The sequence below is a fragment of the Petaurus breviceps genome, unplaced genomic scaffold (assembly GCF_028583685.1).
Source record: "Petaurus breviceps papuanus isolate PSGF00001 unplaced genomic scaffold, PetGlider_PUasm1.0 229, whole genome shotgun sequence".
NCBI classification, from domain to species: domain Eukaryota; kingdom Metazoa; phylum Chordata; class Mammalia; order Diprotodontia; family Petauridae; genus Petaurus; species Petaurus breviceps.
In genome coordinates this window covers 5,067,156-5,081,432 of record NW_027185903.1, presented here as the reverse complement: position 1 = coordinate 5,081,432, position 14,277 = coordinate 5,067,156, and positions in this window count along the sequence as shown.

Here is a 14,277-nt window from a genome sequence, read left to right as displayed (position 1 = left end):
TGATATGATATGATATGATATGATATGATATGATATGATATGATATGTATGGTATGACATGACATGACATGGCATGGAATAATGCAATAATTTTTTATGTTTTCAACCCCAAACTTTCACTGGTAAGCAAAAGGCAGGCAGAGTTGTCACAGAATAATGAATTAGAGAATCTCAGCTTTTCAGAGTTGATAAGGAGCTCAGAAGGGCAGGTAGGTGGCTCAGTGAATACTTCTGGGTCTAGAGTCAGGGCTCATCTTCTTGACTTCAAATTTGAGCCTTAGACACTTACTAGATATGTGATCCTGGGCAAGTACCTTTACCTTGTTTTCTTCAGTTTCCTCATCTGTAAAATGAACTGGAGAAAGAAATAGTGAACCACTCCAGTATCTTTGCCAAGAAAACTCCAAATATGGTCTCAAGGAATCATATATGACTGAAACAATTGAACAACAACAAAGACTTCAGAAATCATCTAGTCAATTTTAGACATGAAGTATAAAGCTCTCCTGAGGACTGTGGCTGTGAATAACTTTAAGGATCTAATAGCATAGTATAATGAACTCTCTATTCAGCAATAAACTAAAGCAAAACATTCAAGAAACTAAAGCACAACATTCACAATATAACATAACAATATATTACTAAGGTGGCCACATAATCTTAAATAAAACATAGCATTCAGGAAGCCACAATCTCCTCAATCAATATAGAGTACCCAAGTAAAGTCTTATTTCATCTTAACTAGAGGCTGGCTTCCAATAATCCTTAAACCAATCATCTTTAAGGGGCAGCAGAAAGTACAAACACCATCCACCCCTAGGTCACAATAAGTCACAATCTCATAAGTCAATGCAGAATATACAAGTAAAGTCCTCTTTCATCTTAACTCAGGGTTTATTTCCAAATCCCATGGCTCCTCTTCCATGGGCTTACTATTTCTAGATCTTGCCTGGATTTACTTGACTCTTGCCGGGATTCACATGCAGGCAGCTCTCTGCTCTGGTTCTGTATCTCAGCCCATGGGGAGTAGTCCACTCCAATCCCTTTGCAGTTTCTGTTTCTAGGAACACAAAGCTTAAAAGAGCCACAACGATATTTACACACATTATGCTTAACAGAGTTACAATAATATTTACACACATTGCTGGCATTATTGTCTCAATTCACTTTCTGTCTGACAAAGTAACACAAACCAACAGACAAAGCTTCTGTCTGAGAAATCAAACAGAAATCAACAGTAAAGCCCTCTTTCAGGGATTCTGTATCAGCAGGAAAGTTCTCTTTCAACAGACAGAATCCTTCATTCTGACAAAGTAACATCAACACAGATGGAAGAGACAGACAGTGCTGAAATCACAAACATTTTCCCTCTCAGTTCTGCTTGGTCCCAGCTCATGCTTGAGCTTTTATCTCCTTTACTCCTTCCTGTTCCACCCTTTCTGTTCTGCTCTTTTGGCAAGCTCCTCTCACCATGCTCTACATGTTATGACATTAGGCCTGTTAAGGGAAGGGAAGGTTTCAAGACTCCCTTAGGTCTATTAAGAGCAACACAAATGTATACCATTTCCAACAAAGACGCGACATAATCAAAGGTGAGGCTCAAAGGCATTGGAATATCTGAAACACTCAGCAAAGTACCATTACATAAGGAAACCCCTATAACATATAAGTGATCATTCAATATCTGTTTGAAGAATTCTGAATAAGAGAACAACAGCTTTTTCTATTCCACTTTGGGATAGTTCTAATTGCAAGGTGGTCATTTCTAATGATATTTAAGGGAACAAAGTATGAATTTTTTCTGTCAATCATCCCTGAGCTTGAGGTTTTGACTATGCATCTTGATTATGCATTGAACTTCCCTAGCAGTTCATTCTCTTCTGGAGCATAGCTTTCCTTTCCCCAAAATTCATTTCTACTCTGTTCTGGGGGGCATAGTTTTCTTTTCAAGCTTATTGAGTCTCCATTCTGCCTTCCAGAAAATAAAAAAGAGAGAGAGAGGAAAATTAATGCCTGCTGATATATATTCCCTCACTTTTTTTTTTTTGCTTTTTGGAGGGGGAAGGGCAGGGAAGTTGGGGTTAAGTGACTTGTCCAAGGTCACACAGCTAGTAATTTGAATTTGAACTCAGGTCCTCCTGACTCCAGGACCTGTGCTCTATTCACTGCACAACCCAGCCACCCCTAGATTCCTTCACTTTTGAGTTTTACTAGCTTGGGTTTATCAAGAGTACTTAGTCCTGATCATTCCTCTTTCTTTCTTTTGAGTAAACTTTTGTTACTATTAATGATATGATTCTGATAGGGGTGGCCAGGTGGCTCAGCAAGCAAGAGCACTGGCCCCAGAGTCGGAATGACCTGAGGATTGAATCCGTGTTCAGACACTTAGCATCACACCCAGAAATAACTGGCTGTATAACCTTGAGCAAGTTACTTAACCTCAATTGCTTTAAAAAATATATATATACATATACATATATATATACATACACACACACACACACACACACACATATATATATATATATATATATATATATATGATCCTGAGCTATGAGAAAGTTTGCACTGAAAAAAATCAAATTATATCTATAAAACAATGAAAACATTAGATCACTTCCTCTCTGGAATTACCTTCCCTTTGCAATTTATCCACTTTCATTAATTAAGTAGGGCTGGCACAGAATTCATTATCTCTCTTTAGTGTTGTCTTAAATGCATGGGAAAACCTCAAAATACTACTTAAAGCAATAATAGAATTAATATGGTTTGTTAATGGAAGCGGTGTTCTTTCTTCTTACCCTGTTCTCTTTTAAGACAGGCAAATCAAGAAGGAGATGAAGGTAGAAAAAAGGTAGAAAAAAAGTCTTTGCTTTCTTCCAGGAAAATCCCCAGCTAGTCTCATCAAATAAATAATTGTTGCTTCCTGTCCTATGGACCTTAGCAGTCTCTGAACTATCCTTTTTCTGCATCACAAAGTCTAGGGATTCTCCTGGCCATAGTCAAAGACAATATGAATGCTTAGCCTGCAGATTGACCTCATGCTAAAAATGTTCAGCATAAGGACATCTGCTAGGGACTGCTTGAGGACACCCTGCCCCCCCCCCCACACCCAACCAGGTAATCCTTCATTGCTTCCATTTCCCACCATCTTGAAGGTGAAAGTCACTCTTTCTTCCATGCAAGAACTTTGTCATACTTCCCCCAAACCAGTGGGAACTGGAACACCTCCAAATGAAAAATCACCACATAGAATTCTACCCAGTTCCTAGGCCTCTAATTTCCACTGGTTTCTGAGATAAGCACTCCACAAAACTATCAGGTATTGAATTAAAAAGAAAAGAAAAACATCAGTGAAAAAGATAAATAAGCAAGAGTCAAATTCATAGAGCAGTTTGGTGCTTGATAAATCCAAGAATATAATTAATGGTAAGGACCACATTATTCATAAAACATAAGAAAAGTTGATATAGGTTTTGTAGAAAATAGTATTAGATTAATACCACAGTATAATAATCAGAGAATAAAAAGCTTGATCTTATTTACATCTACAGATAAGGAAACAATTCTTAACCAGGCCTGATACACATATAGACAAAGGAGATTATTTTGATTATTTAAAAATATGAAGTGTTTGTATAAATACAATGATTTCAGAACAGGGACTAGATCTATGAGAACAGAGGGAATTCCTTAATGAGGCAACTTTTTCTACAGATGCAAGTTGGCATCTTCTATGCAATTTACACTCTCAGAGAGTTGCTTAGAGTTCTAAGAAGTTTCATGAATTTACTGGTGTTACATAGCTAGTTATGTCAGAAGCAGAGCTTGAAATTAGACCTTTTTATTTTCAAGGCCAGTTTTCAGAGATTCACATGCTTCTTCCTAAATGTTTCCAGAATAAATAGGGGAGGAAAAAGCAAATACGTACATACATATAGTTAGAGAGGGGAAGCACACACACATATATATATATATATATATATACACATATATATATATGTTGGAAGGGGGAAGTGTGCATTAAGCATGGCTCATAAAAGCCTAACATCCCAAATCTCTAAGAAATTGACAAAAAACCACATAAGAATAAGTACCATTCTCCAACAAATTATTAGTCAAAGGACATTAGAAGGCATTTCTCAATAAGAGGGATTCTATATAACAAAAAAAAAAATTTGTAAAAAAAAAGACATTTCAAATGACTAATAAAGGAATGAATTTTTTGCTAAAAATGTCTCTCATACTGCATTATTGGCATCAAATTCATTTGAAGTCAGCTCAACTCAACAAAGTTATTAAGCTACTTGGTGCAAGGCACAGTGCTAGGCATTATTTAGATAGAGATAAAACTAAAACAGCCTCCACTTTCAAGGGTATTATATTCTACTTGGGCAGAGATAGTAAAAGATGACAAAAACCAATACTGTTAGAGAAATAGGAACAGTAATTCATTGCCAATGAAGTGTGAATTGGTTCACTCATTTTGAAAAGAAACATGTCTAAAAGTTACAAAAATGTTCCTGCCCTTTTACTTATAAATCTCATTCTTAGAGTACTACCTTAAGGGTTAGTGACGAGAAGAAAAGACCCATCCATACAAAAAAAAATTCTGAAAGCATGATGATTAGTAAAATTCTGGGGCAGGGTTGGGAAAACTATGTGTCCAATGATTGGGTAATGACTAAATTGAATGTGGGACATAAATGTAATACAATATTATTGGGTTATAAGGAATGATGAATAAAATATACAAAGAATTAGATAAAGTAATGCAAGGTTAAAAAAGAGTCAAAAGTACAAAATAAAACACTGATTTTAACTATTGAAAAGATGATAATATTAAACAGCACCAAAGCTCAGGACAGCGTAGGAGAAGTTTTACAATCTTAATTTCTCTTTTTACTCACTAAAACAAGGGTGTAATTGCATTAACAATTATTCCCAACTGTCTTTTTCAATTATTTTGCTTAACTTAAAGGGATTTGGGTGAGTTTCTTATTTTGTTTTTGATCATTCTATGATTTCTGTTTAGGAGTTAGGTATCTTGTTTCTTGTATATTTGTTTAAGATTTTGTTAAAACTGTCTCATATATGAGAACATGTGAATCTTCCTAAGTTAAAATTTGTAATTTTTAAAAAATGTACAATTCACTTCCTCACTTATTTTGTTTATTAAAAGTGGGATGAGGGGCTTGTAATGTGGAACAATGAATGTGATGTTTTAATTCTTCAATGTACAAATCAGTTTTGCTGAATTTTTCCTTCTGTTTCTCATTTAAATATTTTTTTAAAAGAATGGTCATCTAGGAGGGGTGGTGGTGGAAATCACAGGGAAATTTAGACAATTTAAAACAAAATACATAAATAAAAAATCTATTTTTATGAAAAAAAGTTGTTAATGAGTATGAAAACTGAAAAAAAAAATAGGCCATCAGATTTGGTGATGGGGGGACAGGGAGCCATGCTGTTCATTAGAGGCCTTTAAAACCAAGGTTGCAAGATAACGAAGAATGAAATAATGAAAGGAAATGGTGCCAACAACCACACACTATTTTGAAGAAGTTTGTCAGTGATGGGAATGAGAAATCTGGGATAACTTGGCAGTGGTGGAGAAGAAGAGTAACAGGGTCGAGGTATGGTTTGTTTTGTAGGGTAAAGAACATGAGTATGTTTCTAAGTAATGGAAGAAGTATGTACCAGTGGAGAAGGGCAGATTAAAGGCAAAACTGATGAAGCCAACTGTCAATATAAGTGATAATGATGATATTTAAGAGTAAAAATATAGAACTTAGTCATTCAAAAAAGGAGGTTTAGTTCTTTCAAAAGAAGAATTTCCTGGTTCTTACTGTCCTGAATAAGAGTTACACCCCAATTAAATACTTTAACTGAACCTCATATAAAATGGTGTTTCTGATTCTATTTATTTAATTCTATTATTTATTTATTTAATTCTAATTGAATTATCATGTTTATTATTTAAAAATAAAAATAATTTAAAATGCCACCCCACAGAGTGTTATTCTGGTCAAGAGCCCTCAAACCTAATATTTTTGCCCCAGAAAATTGTGAATATTTTAAATTATGAACAACACTGTGAAGTCCTAAGTTCCCTGAGGCCTTTTCTTGTGGCTTTCTTAGGCATCCCTCCAACCTTCATTGTTTTTTCTTGTGCCCTTGCCTCCAGAGGCCTTTCAAATGCTCTGTATTTGCATGTGTTTGTTTTGTGCCAGCCCCACCAGCACCTTTCTTCTCAGAGCACTGGAGGCATTCATGTTCTCTTCATTAACTTTAGTTGAACATATCATAGTTGAATATAATCCTGGACTTTATATGTATACAGACTTTCTATTCATGTTCCTAGCATTACTTTCAGCTTTCTTTGACTTGTATGAAGTTTTCAAAACTCTACCCTAAGCCTCCCTTGTTGAGCGATGGGGATCTCAGATCCCCCTAAAGCTTTCATAGTAGCCATAGGTTTTCCTACTGAGTTTCTGAGAATACTGGAGTTTAGCCCTGTGTGACACTTCTCCAGTGTTTCCTCATGGCTCACTGTTGCTTGGATCACTTTACATGGGGTTCATTTAAAGTATGTCGTTGAGGAGTAGATTTTATTCAGGACAGTGAGAACTAGGAAATTCTTTTGGAAGAACTAAACTTTCTTTTTTGGATAGCTAAACCCTACATTTTTTACTTCTAAATATCAACATCTTCTCTCATTTGTTTTGAGACTTGGTTATTCCCTTTTGTTTTTAATCTCTCCTTCTTCACTGTTACACACTTCTTCCTTTGCCTATAAACGAACTTATTTTCTTTATCCTACAAAGCAAACCTTATCTTGACCTTATTACTGACCCTCTCCACCCCTACGATTAGCCTTCGTTTCTCATTCCCCTCACTGACAAACTTCTTTAAAAAGCAGTGTACAGTTATTGCCACCATTTCCTGCCATTCTTCCATTCTTATTCATTTTGTAACTTGTGTTTTAACCTGTTTGTGGTCCATTTAAAAACCCAGCTCAGAGCCATTCATATAGATCTATTATTTTTCTTTTACAGATGAGAAATCTAAGCTATGGAGAGGTGTTATTAAACAGTCACCATAATGGACCTTTCACTTGCTTGTAATTCAATGACATAATTGGAAATTCTAGGCATTGAAGCAATCATTTCAGGCTGATTCTTGGAACACTGATACTTGGTGGATCCATTATTTCATTCATATGAATAATCTTTCTACTAATGGGGCACATGATCTTTTTATGTCCACTCATCTTATAACATTTTTACTCATCTAAAAAATTTCTTGATAAATTCTCTGTAGAAATTCTATCAGACTATCTGGAGACTTTCCTTGTGGCCAAACAGAATGGTAAGGGGTCTGGAGGCCATGATCAATGACAACTGGTTGACTGAACTAGGAATTTAGATAGGAGGAAAGCAAAGGAACATGATAGTAGTCTTTAAGTATTTGAAGAGCTGTTAGGTAGAAGAATGATTTGATATTTTCTTCTTGGCCTCAGAAATCCAAAGCAGGAGCTATGGGTGGAAGAGACAGAGAAGCAGATTTGGGTTTAATGTATTTTTTAATCCCTAACTCTAACCCAAAAATAAAACCTTTAACACGTGGAAAATCCAAAAGTAGTATGCTGCCTTAGAAGGTAATACTTTTCTATTTCTTTGACTGGATGACCACATTTAAATGGGCAGAGATTGTACCTGCAGGTACAGATTAGAATTGTTGACCTCTGAGATCTATTTAAATTGTAATTTTTGTGATTAAATTTGACTGGGTCCTCCAATATTGTTTAGGCTGGCATGCAGAGGCTACTCATAGGTTCAATCTCACTTCAAATTGGTATGGAAGCTTTGACCTTTTCTGTCTCTAAACATAGTTGGTTCATGCCTCCTTTGGCAATCTGGTAAACCCCAACCCCATTAATGATGCTAAAACTGATTAACCTACTCCATTACAGAAATCCTGAGCTCAAAAATATAGGCATGTGCCATCATGCCCAACTGTGATTATTTTTTTAAATAATAAATTTACTACCTATTCATAAGGTATTGTGTCAAGTATGGTAAGAAAATGAAAAACAATGCAGATGTTTTTTTAAAAGAGGAGATCTGGGTATGTTTTCAGGAAGAGGAGAAGAAGCCATAGTAAAATGAAGATTTGAAATGAGAGGGGGTTATTGATAGAGCTTTTACTTTCTGGGGAAATCAGGAAGGTTTGAGACCACACTTGAGGAAGGAGAGTCATACTGGAGCAAGTCCCAGAGAGTGTGACTGAGATGGTAAGAACATGGGATAAAGATAGCTGATTGAAGGAAGTAGGGATTATTTTTCCTGGAGAAGACAAAATAAGGAGAACACAGTAGCTGCTTTTAATTATTTGAAGAGCTACCATGTGGAAGAAAGATTAGTCTTTTTGAACTCAAGAGTTCAAGAACTCAACTCAGAACTAAGAATAAAAGGAAGAAAATTAGCAGAATTTAATTTCAGCTTAATGTAAGGTAAATTTCCTAATGATTATTTCTATCCCAGAACAGAATGGGCCACCTCAGTTCACAGTGGGTTCGCCAAAAGTGAATGAGTGAAAAAGGACTTATGTGACAAGAATGGGACTAAGAGCAGAAGCTACCAACACAGAAATAAAGACAGTGCTTTCCTTCAAGGAGCTTTTGTTCTCTCAGGAGAAACAACATGGAGGCGTATGTTAGTCTAAAAAGTTACTGAGGCCATATAGAGATACACAAGCACACCCATCCAGGAACAATTGGTTTTGATTATGGTCTTGTGGTTGCAGAACTGAAGATATAGATATGGAAATAAAAGAGTAAGCCTGTAGGGGTGACATGTCTGTCTAGGCAACTGGAAGAACTGGGCAGAAAACTGCAGTTTCTTCTCTAAAATATTGATAATAATTGATATCCTTACAACATTGTGACAAAAGTAATAATATTAATATTTATATCATGTTCACTCTGTGCTAAACACTTATTTGGCACAGCGCCTAGTTACTAGTATCTAGATGTTGGTATGTCCTTAATATATACTAAAGGCCATATAAAAGTTACCTGTTATTATCTGTCACAAGATTCTAAGCAAAGCAAGGGGTATGTGGATAGGTTTCAGGGGATATAAGAACTTGGATGAATAAAAATTATTTTAATTCTATATAATTTTATTGAATTATATTGAATACCTCATTAGAATTTATTTATAATCCTATTTTTAATCTTACATATTTAAAAACTGATTCTAAGAAGGGGGCTATAACCTGCCAAAGAGGTTCACAATACAAAAAGTGGTTACGCACCTGTTTGAGAATTGTAATTATATATGAATGATGATGATGATGATGATGATGGCGGTGGCAGTCATGGTGGTGGTGACACATCAGTAACACCAAACAGTGTTTTTTTTTCTTTTTAGGTCAGGCCTGTGATTTCATCAGTGTGAGAGATTCCCAGTGTGAAAATTCTGTTCATTAATGCAGAGTAGCAACTGTTAGGAACCTTATAGATACCATGCTGCCTCATCTGAAAATACAATAATAAAATTTTTACATCTGTCTATATGTGTTAATTTCTTATCAATAAGTGAACTGTGTACATATTGTATTGAAACACTACATACTAGTACTTTTCAAAATAGCAGGTATACATGTCTTCACTGTGAGATTATAAGCTCCTTAAATGCAACAATTTTTTGTTTCTATCGTTGTGTCCTTGCTACTTATCACAGTGCCTGGCACAGAGTTTAATAAATATTTATTGGATGTATTAAATATTCTTAGTTTAGGATCACATGATAGTTAATTTAGTGCTGGAAGTGACTTTTGAAGTCAGCCACCCCCACCCCACCCCTCATTTTATAGATGAGGAAACTGAAGTCAAATTGAGGTTAAAGGTTTGCTCAGGATCACATAGATAGCAAGTGGTAGTGACTGTTTTTGAACTCGTCAGGTCTTCTGAATCTATATCTAGCAATCTTCCTACTAGATCATACTGCATCCCATCTTTGTTATTGGACTCTTTTCAAAGCAATGCTAGCATGACATGATGCACCAAGAGTGAATAAAGCAGGGTAAAATGAATACAACTACAGGAAACCTGACTCATATTTGTTTCAGAATAGCTTTGAAAAGAAGGGAACCAGGAGGGAAGGAGTAGCCCACTCTATTTACTGAGCTCTTTGAGATTCAGCCTCTTAGATTCTGGGTCAGCTTGACACCTTCCCCCAATCCTGTCCTTCCCAGGTGGTTTTGTATGTGCCTGTTATTTCCCAGAAGTCCATGGCTGCACCATCATTAGAACTTGAGCTTGTAGGGTCTCTGCTTTAATGGTCACTTAATGGTTACTTGGCCTCTGTGAAGGAACCTACCCACGCAGTACTGTTAAGAATAGCCTAAAGTCGATGCTCTTATATGCAGTACCTCCAACATAATCATTCTACTACTCTGCAAAATACCTATCTGAAAGGGACACACTAGCTTAAAAGCCTTGGCTTTATAGCAGATTTTCACACAGAAGGAAATGGAAAGCTATGGTCTTCGACTCTGAATGACAGAAATACAGCCTAAAGAGTTTTCTTTAACTCCCCAAAGTTGACACACTATCATGAACCATCCTTCTCAAAAATTAATGGAACCCACAACAACAAGGAGGTATGTTTTAACAATGAACACCATGTTTATACTTAACAAGTAGTATACGTAGACTGTTCAAAGTGCAGATCAGCATCATAGAACATAGCGGTTCATCTAGTGAAATTTAACAACTAACCCATAACAGGCTACTAAATAAAATTGAGTTCGAGAGGGAAATGGCTAAAGAGGTTACATTTTCATGTATACAACTGAGATTCATTTCAAGAATTTGAAAGGAATTGAAGCTGTAACAAATGTTCCTTGGAGGAAAGGAAACAAAGTTACTATTTTGTGGGACTAAATACCACTTTTTGCTTCCTAAAGGAATTGCAATTACAGTCATAATTGTAGGCAAAAATCTTGCAAAGAAAAATAAATGAAACACAGAGTCACTCATAACAAAGAATACTCAGGAGAAAGGATCAAAATGAACAAAAGTTAGAGGCTTTAATTAAGTACTGTGAAATGTTAATAAGGAGCAAAATACTGGGTGAGAGGTGTGCTTCATGAGCATCTTAACTCATTTTCTGTTTGGAGTACCATTGTCCAAGGAAATGTTTGAATTTGTATTAAAATATTAATATTGACTGGGCTTTCGTTTATTTTTTTATTTTTAAAATAGAGAATTATTAGAGAGATGGCATATTTTATAAATTGAATAGAGTAGATAAATACAATGTAATAGTGTACTGAAAGAATAGAAGCCACAGTAGAAAAAAGGATTTGTCTAATCATATTAAAATTTTCCCTGTGCTTTGTACAATCAAAAAAATCCAATCCACTGAAGAGATTCTCTTATTCAAATGACTACCTCCTAAAACAGTACAGTTTTACCACTTCATACTAACTGAAGAGGAAAACTAGGTAACAGTAGTGAAAAGTGTAGACTAAGTCTTTACTTTAAAATGTTTATAATAACCTGAGGTTTTTTTTTTTTAAAGCTAGTCATGTTATCAGGTAGAAACCTTTAAGGAGAAAAAAAAAGAATCTGTAGCAAGTTTCTGTGGCAAGGGTCTTGTTTCTCAGGTTATATATAGGGAAATGAGTTAAATTTATAAGTTTAAGAGCCATTCCTCAATTGATAGGGTATTAAAAATATAAATAATTTTCAAAGGAAGAAATCCAAGTAATCAATAATCATACCGCAAGCTTTAAATACTTAGTAATTAGAAAATGTAATTTTAAAACTATGAGGTTCCACTTTCCACCAATTAGATTGGTAAAGGTGACAGAAAAGGAAAATGACAAATTCTGGAGGACCTATTGGAAATCAGATGCATTAATGCCATTTTGGTGGAGCTATGAAGTGATCCAGCCATTCTTTTAACCTAGAAGAAATCAAAGAAAGAAAAAAAAAAGAGCTGAAAAGTGAGAGGGAATAAGGTCTGAAAAAGCTCTTACTATGTACCAGACACTTTGCTAAGTGTTTACAGATATCTTATTTGACTCTCACAACAACCCTGAGAGGTAATGGTGCTATTTTTATCCCCGTTTTAAAGCTGAGGAAAATGAGGCCAAAAGAGGTTAAGTGACTTGTCTGTGGTCACATAGCTAGTTAAGTGACAGAGGGTGGATTTGAATTCAGTCAGATTTTTCTGATTAGAGGTTCAGTGCTTTATCTACTGAACCCCCTAGTTGTCTACAAATAATTTTAGTGCCTATTTTGTGGTAGTAACTGTTTATTTAAGTACACACACAAACACACATACATAAATGTGTGTATGCATGTAAATTAAAAGAGACACAGAGACAGACTGAGAGAATACTACTGTACTTTAGGAAATGATGAAGGGGATACTTTCAGAAAAACCTGGGAAGACTTTTATGAATATATTCAGAGTGAAGTGAACAGAAACAGGGGGAAAATTTATTCAATAATAGCAATAGGGTAAAGAGCAAAAACTTTGAATGAACTCTAGTCAACATAATGACCAAGCATGATTCCAAAAGACTCAAGATGAAAATTGCCACCCATCTCCTTGAAAGAGAGAGGATGAACCCAGAGTACATATTGAGGCTTTTTAAAAAATTGGACATGGCTAACATAAGGATTTATTGGACTTGACTTTATTTGTTTGTAATGAGATTTTGTTTTTCTTGCTTTCTCAGTGGTTGATGGTGGTAGGTGGGTGGGAAATAATGAAAATCTGAAAAAAAATTAATGAAAAAAAAGAAAAATCTTTAAAGGATCTGCTTTAGGGAGTAGAAGCAGGACCTCTCTGCTGCTGTGGCTTCCACCTTCCCCAATCCATGTAAAAAGGGGACTCTAAACAAACTTTGGAGCTACAGAACCCACAAAATGACACAGAGAAGCTAACCTCCCACTGAGGCCAGCACAGTGCTCTGGGAGCTGAGCCTAGCCCCACACCAAGGCTTTAGCCCCAGGGGAGGCCTGACCAGCCCCTGGCCAGAGGGACTCCAGATCAGCAGCAGCTGAGGCTGTTTCCAGATTTATCGACACATACATGTGAAGGACAGAGTGAGAGGTCAGTGCAGTCTGGACTTTGGGACCCAGTAAGTCGGAGTGTGTGGCTTTTGCCCCTGGGATTAGAAGCCACTGGGACACCAGCACAGCTAGCCAGCGCCAGGTGGCAGCTTCAGCTCCTGGCCTGCAGAGTGTAGGGGGACCAGGCACCAGTCTGAGGGGTAATCATTCTTGCTTTAATCTGCTTGGATCTAGATTGCAGTCTAAGGTAGAAGTTCCGGGGCATTGTCCAGCTTGCCAGAACATGTGGAGACCTCAGAGAGGGCACCCATCTAATACCTCCAGCAGCTGAGAAAACCTCAGTGTTTGGGACAAATGCTCCCCTGTCTGGTGGCAGAGTCCTACTGTGGCAAAAAGCCTAGGGGTCAAGTGACTGAGGGGCAACATGACCAGGCAAAGGAAATAAAGCAGACAGGAGATTCCAACATTAGATTCCTATTTTGGGGACAAAAAGGAGCAAAGCATGGAACAGGAGGAAGACAGTGAAGTCAGAACTCCTGCACCCAAAAGCTCTGAAGGAAAACATAAGCTGGTTACAGGCCATAGAGGACCTTAAGAAGGAGATAAGAGGGGTGGCCAGATGGTTCAGTGAGTAAGAGCACCGGCCCCAGAGTTGGGATGACCTGGGATCAAATCCATGCTCAGACAATTAGCACCACACCCAGAAATAACTGGCTGTGTACCCTTGAGCAAGTTACTTAACCCCAATTGCTTTTTTAAAAAAAGCAGATAAGAGAAGTAGAGGAAAAATTGGGAAGAGAAATGAGAACAATGCAAGAAAATTACGAAATGAGAATCAACAGCCTGACTGAGGAAAATAACACCTTGAAAAATAAACTAACTCAAATAGAAAAAGAGGCTCAAAAAGACAATGAGGAGAAGAATGCCTTAAAAAGCCAAATTTGCCAGATGGAAAAAGAATCTCAAAAGCTCAATGAGGAGAATCATTGCTTCAGAATTAGATTGGAGCAAATGGAATGTAATGACTTTATGAGAAATCAAGATGCTGTTAAACAGATCCAAACAAATGAAAGAGTAGAAGGCAATGTGAAATATCTCATGGGAAAAAACACTGACCTGGAAAATGGATCCAGTAGAGATAATTAAAAAATTATCAGACTACCTGAAAGCCATGATCA